Source organism: Mastomys coucha, unplaced genomic scaffold (assembly GCF_008632895.1).
Source record: "Mastomys coucha isolate ucsf_1 unplaced genomic scaffold, UCSF_Mcou_1 pScaffold12, whole genome shotgun sequence".
Taxonomy (NCBI): domain Eukaryota; kingdom Metazoa; phylum Chordata; class Mammalia; order Rodentia; family Muridae; genus Mastomys; species Mastomys coucha.
The window spans coordinates 87,605,410-87,616,136 of NW_022196894.1; the positions used below are offsets into that span (position 1 = coordinate 87,605,410).

The following is a 10,727-nucleotide window of genomic DNA, read 5'->3' on the forward strand; positions in this document are numbered from 1 at the left end:
AAAGAAAGAAAAAGAAAAAGAAAAAGAAAGAAAATAAATAAATAAATAAATAAATAAATAAATAAATAAAAGATGGATTATGGATACATGCTGCCACAGGAATGATGCTTACAGGATGATATGCTGGGGCTCAGGAGACAGCTCAGTGGATAAAGTGTTTGCTGGTTCCGTGGCACTCACACAAAAGCCCACCTGTGACAGCTGACCTGTAATCCCAGTGCTCAAAGGAAAAAAGAAACAAAGCAATGACTTCCCAAGAGCAGGCTGGCTAGCTAGACTAACCAAAGCAAACTCCAGGTTCAGATGAGACTCAGTCTCAGTTATAAAGAAAGTGGGAAGTGACTTAGTCTCAGTTATAAAGAAAGCGGGAAGTGGTCAGACAGACACTCAGGCCAATCTCTGGTCTTCTCGAAAAAATTCATGCAGAGCTGAACACCCACGAGTCCATCCATGCACTTGCAAACACGAATGCACACATAGGCATACACAACACACATATACAAACGCAAGAAAAACTAGGCTATGCTGTACACGGTGGTGGCACGCATCTGTTATCCCAGGACCAGAGAGGCTGAGGTGAGTGTCTTAAGTTCAAAGGCAGCCTGTACAGTACAGCACATGGTCTGTGTGCCTGAGAAGGAAACAGGAGCCAACCCAGGAATCCCCAGAGACCATTCCCACTGGAAATCATCACCTCTGGAAAGTAGCCAGGCACACAGTTCATCCAACCCAGGTGCTGCCGGTGGATGAAAAGAGCCCCTGAGCCGGGCCAGTGCAGTGCACACACCGGTGATTCCAGCACTTGGAAGGCTGAGTCAGGAAAATCTCAAGTACAAGGTCAGCCTAGCAAGCTACATAGCAAGAATGACTCAAACAAGCAAATAACCCATAGGGCTGGTAATGCAGCATCTCACAGAGCAGAGGTTGTAAGGTTTGAAAATGACCTGGCAAGGCCAGGCCTGAGCCTGAGATCCCTCCCCAGACCCTGGAGCCTTCCAGTAAGCAGGGGGACAGAACAGCCTGCAAAGCAATCAACCTTCCCTCATGGCGGCTCACACACCCGTTCAGACAAGTACATCTCCACCTCCTGGCCTCCTCCTCACCTACTCAATCTCCACAACCCCCAGACCTCCACCTCGAACATTCCTAACGGGGCCTCATCCTGACAGCCTTCCACCTCCCTGGGCTGACTTGCCAGGTTTCTGGGCCCATTCTCACCTCCACAGAGCTGACACAGGAGATCTGGAGCAGGAGGCTGACTTGATCTGTGTTTATGAGGTTCAGAGCTCTATGGCAGATAGGGGAGATGGACGAGGTCCCCAGCCCCAAGACAACCAGGGCTGTGGCAGATTTCACAAAGGCAGCCTGTTTCCGGATATCCTGTCTTCCCCCACCGCAGCAGAAGTGTGTTTAGGGCACCTAAGGAAAAGCAACTGAAAGTCCTTAGCCTGGGAGCCAGCCCCTCCCCTCCACATTCACTCCATGCCAGGCAGGCACCCAGGCTCACTGCTTCAGCCTTGTAGCCCTTCCTCACACACAGGTACACAGCAAGTCTCCTTAAACTAGCTGCAAGACCTCCTACCGAAAGGACAGCTCAAACCAAACTGACCTGGAGATTCATGGATTCAACCACAACCACACACACACACACACACACACACACACACACACACACAGTCGGTTCCAACAATACAGACCCATGCTACATTTAATTTGTAAACAGTCACAATAAAAAATTCACAACAGAGCCAGGAATGGTGGGGCTTACTTCTTTTTTTTTTTTCAAGACAGATGTTTTGGGTTATTTTTGTTTTTTCTGTAGCCCTGGTTGTCTTGAAACTCACTGTGTAGAGCAGGCTGGCCTCCTCATACTCACAAAGAGTATAGGTGTCTCCCACCCAAGGGCTAGGATTAAAGGTGAGCACCTGGCTGGCTGCTGGCAGTGGTGGTGACAGAGGTTGGGAAGGGAAAACTGTGCCTTACATTTACACCGGAACATTGTGAGTTCCAAGACATCGAGGGTTTCAAAGTGAGATCCCAACTCAGAAAGAAAGAAGGGGTCAGGAAGAAATCACAGTAACTAGAACAATTAGTCCAAGGGTATGCCTTAATGGTAAAATTTAGCATATGCAAAGCCTTGGGTTGGAATCCCAGCACTTCAAAAACAAATAAAAACCACATGTTTTAATAAAAGCTATTTAAAAGGTAAGAATCCCCCCTTAAAAAAAATAATTTCCCAGGTATGACAGCACATACCAGAAATCCCAGCATTCAGGAGGTTAAGGCAGGAGAATGGAAAGAGAACTGAATTCAAGGACACCTCAGACTACACAGAGAAACTCCATCTATAATAACAACCGTAGTAACATTGCAATTTGTTTCTAGAACTTTATACTTAATGTGTTTAGAGTAACTGAAGCAAAACTGTAGCTAGAGGGCCAGCGCCAGCCTCTGGATCGTTGGTAACTCCAAGCTCCTGGGAAGCAGAAACTGGAACCCATGTTTGGAGGAGGCATCTTATTTTATTTTATTCAAACCCATCCCCCACCCTTCTTTTATTTCTCCTTCCCAACTTAAAACGTTCCCAGCAGGAAACATCAGGTGCCTTTCCTAACCTAGTATCATACTTCAGTTATCCTTGTTGCGATTCCCCCCCACACACACCTCCCACCTCAAAAGAAGTCCCTTTACAGAAAGGTTGCAGCAGGACCCAGCCCCAAAAGACCTTGGCCTATTCTGAAGCCAAGGCTCTGCTCAGCTGCCAGAACCTCCCACAGCCTCTCCTGAATCATCACTCTTTGTTTAACCTCCTTCAGATGCAGACAACCCCTCTTCTCACACAGTCGAGGTCAGTCCCTCTCGTGACAGCTGGACTTCCACACCCAGTGAGCCCAGCCCTCTACTGCACGGCTGCAAGGCCGACTGCATGAGCTCTGGGCAACTGGGAGAGGAACTTCTCTAGCCAAGAAAAGACCTATGAGGTCTTCTAGATCGATCTACCAACCCTGGAGGAATCTCTCCTGCTGCACATACTTGCAGCCCGGGCCCTTGTAAGTTGCTTAATGAGGTCCCTGGAGACCAAGGGAACAGAGGAAGTCTTATGCTGAATGGGTGTGGAAGAAGGTGCCAGAGGTTGAGAAAGGTCCAGAAGGGGAGACTGTGCCTCACTGTGAATGTCTTGTACATGTTTACACTGAACACTGTTTTCCTTCTTCCTCTGCTCCTTGCTGGGGGCCGTTTACTTTCTAAGTGCCCCTTTTATTTGTCTTTAATATTCTCATGTAAGTAATGCGGCCCACCATGTTAAAGGACCCTTTTCCCTGTGGCACAGAAGTTACAGAAGATAGGATGTTGACAGAGAAAGAGCTTAGAGCAATCAGAATGGGAGAAAATGACAGCGGTGGCCTTGTAGATCTGACTTTATTGATCTATTATTAAGATGACTAAGTCCGAAGGAAAAAAAAAGACAAAGAACTGTACAACCTATACCTGTTCCCTGGATTCAAAAAAGCAACCGTGGTGTGTGTGTGTGTGTGTGTGTGTGTGTGTGTGTGTGTGTGTGTGTGTCTGGCTCGGTGTCCAGAAAGGCTAAGGTTCTCAAAACACTCAGAAAGTTGGGGCTGAAGTTAGCATCTACAAGGCTTTTCCCCTTGACATAGACGAAATATGGGGAGAGAAAATGCAGAAGGAAGGAAAAGTCTCTGTCCTGGCTCTTTGGATGAGCATTTGAGTGTTTTGTTAAACTGTCAGCTAATGAGATTTCCTAACCTGGCTCCCTTTTAAGTTAGGTCCCCAACTGACTTGATCCCTAGACAACAGCAGGAGGCAGGGATACTGGGCTTCAGCATCCCAAAGAGCTACAGACTTCTCAGAGTCCAGAAAGGATTGGAATTCCTCCTGGAAGTAGAACTTTAAACAAGTTATCACCTTGGCTAATAGGTGTCTAGTAAAAGACTACCAGCCCTGTTTACATCAATAGCAAGTGGTGGGGGGCAGTCTCCTCTTAGGTTAACTGACACGGGACCAGGAAATTGGAGAGGGGGCAGGGTGCAGCTGTGAGTAGGGACCCCTGCAACCCTGGTTTTTGTTTGCTTCCTTGCTTGGCTGGAGAGGGCTTCTGAGGTCCATATTCAACCTCTTGAGACCCAGCTCAGTCATTTCCCCAACACCAGAAGAGGGTTAAAAAAACTAGAAGCATTTCTTCAATAATATCTTAGTGCTTGTCAACAATTCCGAGATGTTTCTAAGACTATTTATCTGATTATGACTTGTTTTTGACTTGTTGTTTGTTTCATTTTTTCAATACGAAACTGGCTTCTCATTTTTTGCCCAGAAAAAAATTACTGGTGAAGAGCCAGGAGAATCCAAGTCAAAGCACCCCTACAGTGTTGGTAACGCTCCATGAACTCAATTCTCCCTTCGCCTGCCTTCCCTGCTTCGGCCTTCTCCTCAGGACATTTACCCTCCCTCCATTCAAAGAAAACTGCTCAGCAGCTTCGGTGTTTACCCCTCAGTCCCCAACGCCGGCAAGTCCATACAAGAGCCTACTCTAGAACCTAGTGAGGTTCCAAACTTTTCCAGCTACAAGACATACTAGATTTCACCTCTGCTAGGACGTGCTCCCTCCCCCCTCCAGACAGCCCTTTGTTCAAATGGCCCTCCTTCCCAGCACTCGTTGCTTTTTAAGCCGCTAGGCTAGCGGTTCACCAGCAAAGGTTTCACACAGCCTTAAGGAAGAAGCAGGAAGAAACAACTAGAACCCACTGGAAATCCACACACATAAAACGGCACCTCGAGAGATTAGGTTAGAATAATTAAGTCTAAGGCCAAGTAGAACGAGTCCTGTTGGGGCTGAAAAGAGAAGTCTCCTATAATATAGAAATGGGATAGAAGAATCCACAAAATGGAAGGAGAATGGGAAACCCCCTCCTCCCGTAACAGATTTCCTCTAACGGACAACCAACTCCAATGTTTATCGTATTGTTGTCTTTGTATAGTGTAGTTCATTTATGTTGTCATTTCATCAAGATCACCTGCTCTCAAAAGGAACCGCATCTCCACTCTACAGATGCATAAACGGAGGTTCTGAGACACTCATTATAGCTCTACCAGAATCACCCAGGTCGTAACTAATACTCAGCAGGAACTGGATACTAGGACTCTTATGACCTCAGACCCAGGCTCTCAACCTCTGTTGCAGCTTTCAAAGTGTGCGCCAAGTCAGCAAGCACCCGGCCGACACCGGAACCGGGACGCTCTGCCACCTGGATGCCGCCCAGCTGCTGCGCGGGACCGCAAGGGTGCCGGAGAAGCAAACATTAATTGCAGTGTTCCCAAGGGCTCGCGCGCGTCCTTCAAAACCTGCCAGCCACCACGCAGGAAAAAGATAGAGATTCTATCTGACCCTGGAGAATGGACACAGGATGCGACTGGAAAGAGATACCCGCGGCGAGGTCCGCGCCGGGACAGCCCATCTGGACCGACCCCAGGCAAAGATATCAGCGTCTCTGGATGCAGAAGATCCGAGAGCGTGAGGCGGGGCGGGGCTGGTGCGAAGACGTGGAAACGAGTCTTTTCCCTGAAGCATCCGGCCGGAGACCTGGGGAGGGGGTGTCACCTGAAGACACGTCAACTTCTGACTCCTGCAGGCATGCAGCTGTGGCCTGGCCTTGAGAGAGTACCTCTGGCCCAATGGCGAGGTCTGTAAACAAAAGCCGGCCTCACACCGGTCTCCAGCCCGGTGGCCAGCCTCACGGTGCACAGGCATCGAAAAAAGCAGAGCGGGAGGGAGGGCCAGACCCGGATAGGATCCGAAGCGCGGACGTAAAGCACGGCCCTACTACCTGGACCGGTCATTGTCTGCCCACCCATAGGATTCTGCTTTAAATGCCTCCTCCCTAGCCCACCACAGGTCCTTCGCCCTGTGTGCCCGCCCTACGGCTCTCCCGCGGTGTGCCCGACCGCGAGTGCAGCACGGATGGCCAAGGTGAACACCCGGCAACGTTGGCGAAGGGACAGGCCCGTAAGTGCCCAAGTCCGGGACCTAGACACACAGACAGCTGCAGGCGCGCGCGCGCGCGCACACACACACACACACACACACACACACACACACACACTCCCAGAAGTTGATTAAAAATCAGCCGATAAATACATACAGATGAGGCCGCCGCAGATCAACGCTGACCTCCTGCATCCAGAATGATCCGAATGCCAACGCCTGCACACTGTCACTTGCATTCCGCGCCAGTACCTGGGCTCCGCTGTCTCGCCTAGTTTCTGGACGCTCCTTGGCGCGATAAAAACGTGCCTTCCCTCCCCAGATCACCTCCCAAGTGTGTGCACACGAAAACAATACAAGCAAAGCCCGGTCTGGAGGAGGAGCTAGGACCCACCGGGAGCCCCAGTGTGCGAATGGGAGTCAGGACGTGCCCGTCACGGGCACCGCGACTCTAGGCGTTCTCATCGCCATCCCTCGTGGATCCTCTGGCCAGTCGGCCCGCGCGGCTTAGGCCACGGTACTCACCTGTGACGTTCACCCAGGATCTCGGAGACCTGGCCGGGCACAAAGCGGGGCCGCTGGGCTCCCGGGGCTGCGGGCGCCGAAGCCTTAGCGGCGCTGCAGAGCCGCGCACCCGACGGCAGCGGCGCTGCTCAGCCCTTCGGCCCGCTCGCCGTCTGCCAATGGGAACTGTCAGGGCTCCAGGGCCAGCGGCCTCGGGGGCGGGGCCTCGGAAGCCCGTGGGAAACCTAGCTCCGATTGGAGCTGCGGACAATCGCTCCGCCTCCGTCCAGCCAATCCTAGGCGGAGGACACGGGAGCGGGGCGTTCAGAGTTAGGCTGGAGTGTGACAACAGGCGCACGCCGGGTACCTGAGCGGCATCCGGGCCCCGGGTGGGCCCTGTGACTGGAGGGATGCCGGCCGTGCACACTCCCGGATGCCTTGACACGGTGCTCTGGCGTAAGCAGCCTGGAGAAACCACAGCAAGAAAAACGAGACGAGCGGGCACGGGCCACCGCGAAGGAGCCCCTAACAAAGCAGCTTCGGGAGGGCCTGCTGGCCTCCGCCTCCTTCTCCAATAGGTCCGTGAGGCTGCCTGTCACCATATAGGTGGAGGTGGCCAATGACGCACACGAATGAACTGGAGTTGGCGCGCGCGCGCGCGGCTAGGCAGCGGTGGGATTGGTCAGAGGTAAAGGATTTTCCTGCCACCTAAGGCAGTGGAAGGGGGGACCGAATGGGGGAGGCGAAGAGCCAAAAACCTTGTACCTGCGGCACGTGGTCTAGTTTGGGAGGAATGTGGCTGACTCTAGGGAGAAACAGGAATTTACATAGGTGAGATAAAATCCCAACACATCCCATCCTGTAGGAACCGGATGACGTCGGTCACCAGACAGACTTTAGGTGGGCACAGTAGCCTTAGCCAAGTATTAGATAGTCCAGAACTCGTTGGGCTAATGTCCAGAAACTGAACTTGAGCGTCACGTTCACTTGGACATTGTACATGACTGACGAGGTTCGCACATGCCTCAGTTCTCTGTAAAAATCCTCGTAGTTGTTGCAGGTTGTCTTTCTCAAGGTGTTGTGAGCCACAAACAGCCTTAAAGCTACTGGCAAAAAAAAAAAAAAAAAAAAACGCTTCCCTAATCCAGGACAGAGCCTTCTCCTGGCTTTAGAGCTCTCCCAGCTTGCCCCAGAGAGTGGGAGGAAGAGACTTGTAAAAGGTGTACCTAGTGGCTTCTGTTAAGTAGTAGGAGAGTGAATTGAAGACCAGCCTGAAACTTTCAAAAAGAAAAGGAAATGGACACCTTTTCCTTCTGCACCCTCCTTTACCTCCCAAATCCATACTGCCCCCTCACATGAATTTCATCAAAGACCTTACAGACTGACCGTTCCAAACAGGAAGACCTCAGTCTCTCAGCTTTGATGTCTTCTCTTTCCCCAATGTGTATATTCCCTCAGAGATTGAAACATTTCTTCTAGCAAGGAAGGTCTTTAAGTAGAAAGGAACACAACTCAAAATACCTTCAGGAAGTCCCTAAAACTGAGCAGATTTGCTAGGCCCCTCCCTGCCATATTAAGCATTAAGAGCTGAGAGTCTCAAATGAGCCAAGCTGCAGATTCTGAGATGAGACCAGTCCAGCGTCCTGAAAGAGGCAGAAATCACCCAAGCTGCCTTGAAGAGATTTAGACCAACTGAGTCACTTGGAAAGGACAGGCCCCAGCCTGTTGAGCTGCCTACAGACTGTACAGTGTGCTCCAGATTCCCCGATCTTATGAGTTGTCACCATGCTAGGGTGGGCTTTGCTGATGCAGCTGTCTTTGAATCATTTCTGCTCTTGTAAGTAATCCCCATAAAATTCATTGGTTCACTAACTTGGACTTTGCTGGTGTCTGTATGTTGGTCTTTCGTAAGATCCCTGCCGGTGTGAGGAGGCATGTATTGCCTCTCCCCAGGAAAAGTTTTGTCACAAAACCCAGACCTAGGCACCCTTCCTTCCCTTGAACGATTGCTACACATTCCTTAGAGCCCAGCATGGCTGACATTTACTGAACTTCTGGTGAGCAGGGTGTGTTCTTATAGATACGGGGAGCCTCCTTAGTTGCCCACCCCTGGTTCTCCCTACGGCCTGCCTCTTAGAACACTAAAACTGTCTGTGTTTCCTATTTGAGCAGAGTACCCCACAAGGCAGAATATCCCTTCATGGGGGTACACATCCCAGGGCCTAGCACATGTCACATTGTGAGTGTTCAAGATACATTTAAATACATTAGTTAAGAGATTTGTTTATTTTTATGTATGTGAGTACACTGTCACTGTCTTCAGACACACCAGAAGAGGACTTCCAATCCCCATTACAGATGGTTGTAAGCCACCATGTGGGCACTGAGAATTGAACTCAGGACTTCCGGAAGAGCAGTCAGTGCTCTTAACTGCTGAGCTATCTCTCTAGCCCCATTTAAATACATTTTAAATGTATTTAAGTAATTCATTTAATTTATAAGCGGTCAAGGGGTTGAAGTGAGGTTGAAGTGCTTCTAAAACGTAAGTTACTGGAGAATGTTTAAGTTAGCAGATCACAGAGTGATTTGTTTACCATAACTCTGGCTGCAGAGATATAAAGGGATCCAAACTTCTGGCCTTCAGAGGCACCTAGACTTGTTTGTACACACACACACCTGTCATTTTAGTTTTAAAGATAAATAAAGGACTGGGAGGATAGGTCTGTTGTTAAGATCACTGGCTGGTCTAGTGAAGGATCTGGGTTTGACACCCAGCATCTGAGTGAAGCTCAAAGTCCCCTGTAACTTCAATCCCAGGGAATTCAATGGGACCCTTCTGACATGCATGGGTGCTGCATGTACGTGGTAATGTAGGTAAAAGACTCACATGAAATTGCGAAGACTAAAATTTAGACTGTATGTGTTTTCAGGAAAAGCTGTTATCCTTACCTCAAAGTGCCAAGACGTCTGCTGGCCCACTGCCTACCTCTGCAGTGGAGGGCACCATCTAGGCAAATATTCCTTAGTGCCATATGACAGCTGCTCTCCGAACAGCTCTGTAGAAATCATCCAGCCTCACTCAGGTGCTGATATTATTTTAGTTTCATAGATGAGCATGATAGCTTGTATATGCTCAGCCCAGGGAGTGGCACTGTTAGGAGGTGTGGCCTTGTTGGAGTGAGCGTGTCACTGTGGGTGTGGGCTTTAAGACCCTCATCCTAGCTGCCTGGAAGCCAGTCTTCCACTAGCTGCCTTCAGATGAAGATGTAGAACTCTCAACTCCTCTTGCACTATGCCTGCCTGAATGCTGCCATGCTCCCGCCTTGATGATAATGGACTGAATCTCTGATCCTGTAAGACAACTCAATTAAAAAATGTCCTTACAAGAGTTGCTGTGGTCTTGGTGTCTGTTCATAGCAGTAACCCTAACTAAGACAATGGGGAAACTGAGGCAGGAAAGTAACTTGTTCTAAGTTACGATCTGAATATGCGAGGGCTTGAGACTGGCAGCCTGGTTCCAGAATTTGCATCTTTAACCATACCCAAACTTACAAACTTACTCCTGAACAGCCTTGGGATCTGCGTGCAAGCACAGCCCTTCCCAACATGGCAGCTTCTAACAGGATGAGCAGCTTCCTGAAGGGTCAGTTCTCCACTGAGAAGCCTGGGCAGGTATTGGCTCAGAAAAAGTCACTTTGAGATCTGCTTTCTATAACTGTGCTTAAGAGATCTATAGACAGAAATGCCTCTAACCTGGAAATCCATTTGCACAAGGGCAGAGAATTTCCTGTAGGGCTAGGGGTTTGTTCTTGTAAGAGAACAGGCTACATGTTTTTGTGTCTATAGAGGCTTTGTTGTTCCCACTGCACAAACGTGCTTGATCACACTAGGCGGGAGGTATGTAGTCAAGCTTGCCCACAAATGGACGAAGGCAGGAAGTACAGAAGCTGGTGGGATTTTCTTCTGTAAGCCTCTGAGTAAGGTAATTCGGTGCCATGCTCTGGGAATCCGAGTGTGGACCTGGCCAATGTCTATCATCCTTGTCACTATTTAATAAAGCTTGCTTCAGATTTGGCTCAAAAGTTGTGGTAGTGGTCTTAACTAGGATTAACAAAATCATGTCTTCAGTTACAATAAATCTCTAAAAATAAACGAGCTAATTTTTGAACAACTGAACAATTGAAGCAATGCATGTTCAATACTTTGTCCATTACCCATGTGG

At 49.4% G+C, this 10,727-nt stretch overlaps 1 protein-coding gene across 4 annotated transcripts in view; it reads right to left on the reverse strand.

The window, feature by feature from the left end:
- The window catches only part of Tiam1 (TIAM Rac1 associated GEF 1), a 358,057-nt gene extending 351,338 nt beyond the window's left edge, over positions 1-6,719 (reverse strand). For 3 of the 4 annotated variants that reach the window (XM_031364347.1, XM_031364348.1, XM_031364342.1), the window contains exon 1: positions 6,527-6,719. The gene's annotated coding sequence lies outside the window, so the exon portion shown is untranslated. Of the gene's footprint in view, positions 1-6,158; positions 6,179-6,526 lie in introns of those variants that run through there. The other variant, XM_031364343.1, reaches the window with a different exon arrangement.
- Positions 6,720-10,727: the final 4,008 nt, after the last annotated feature.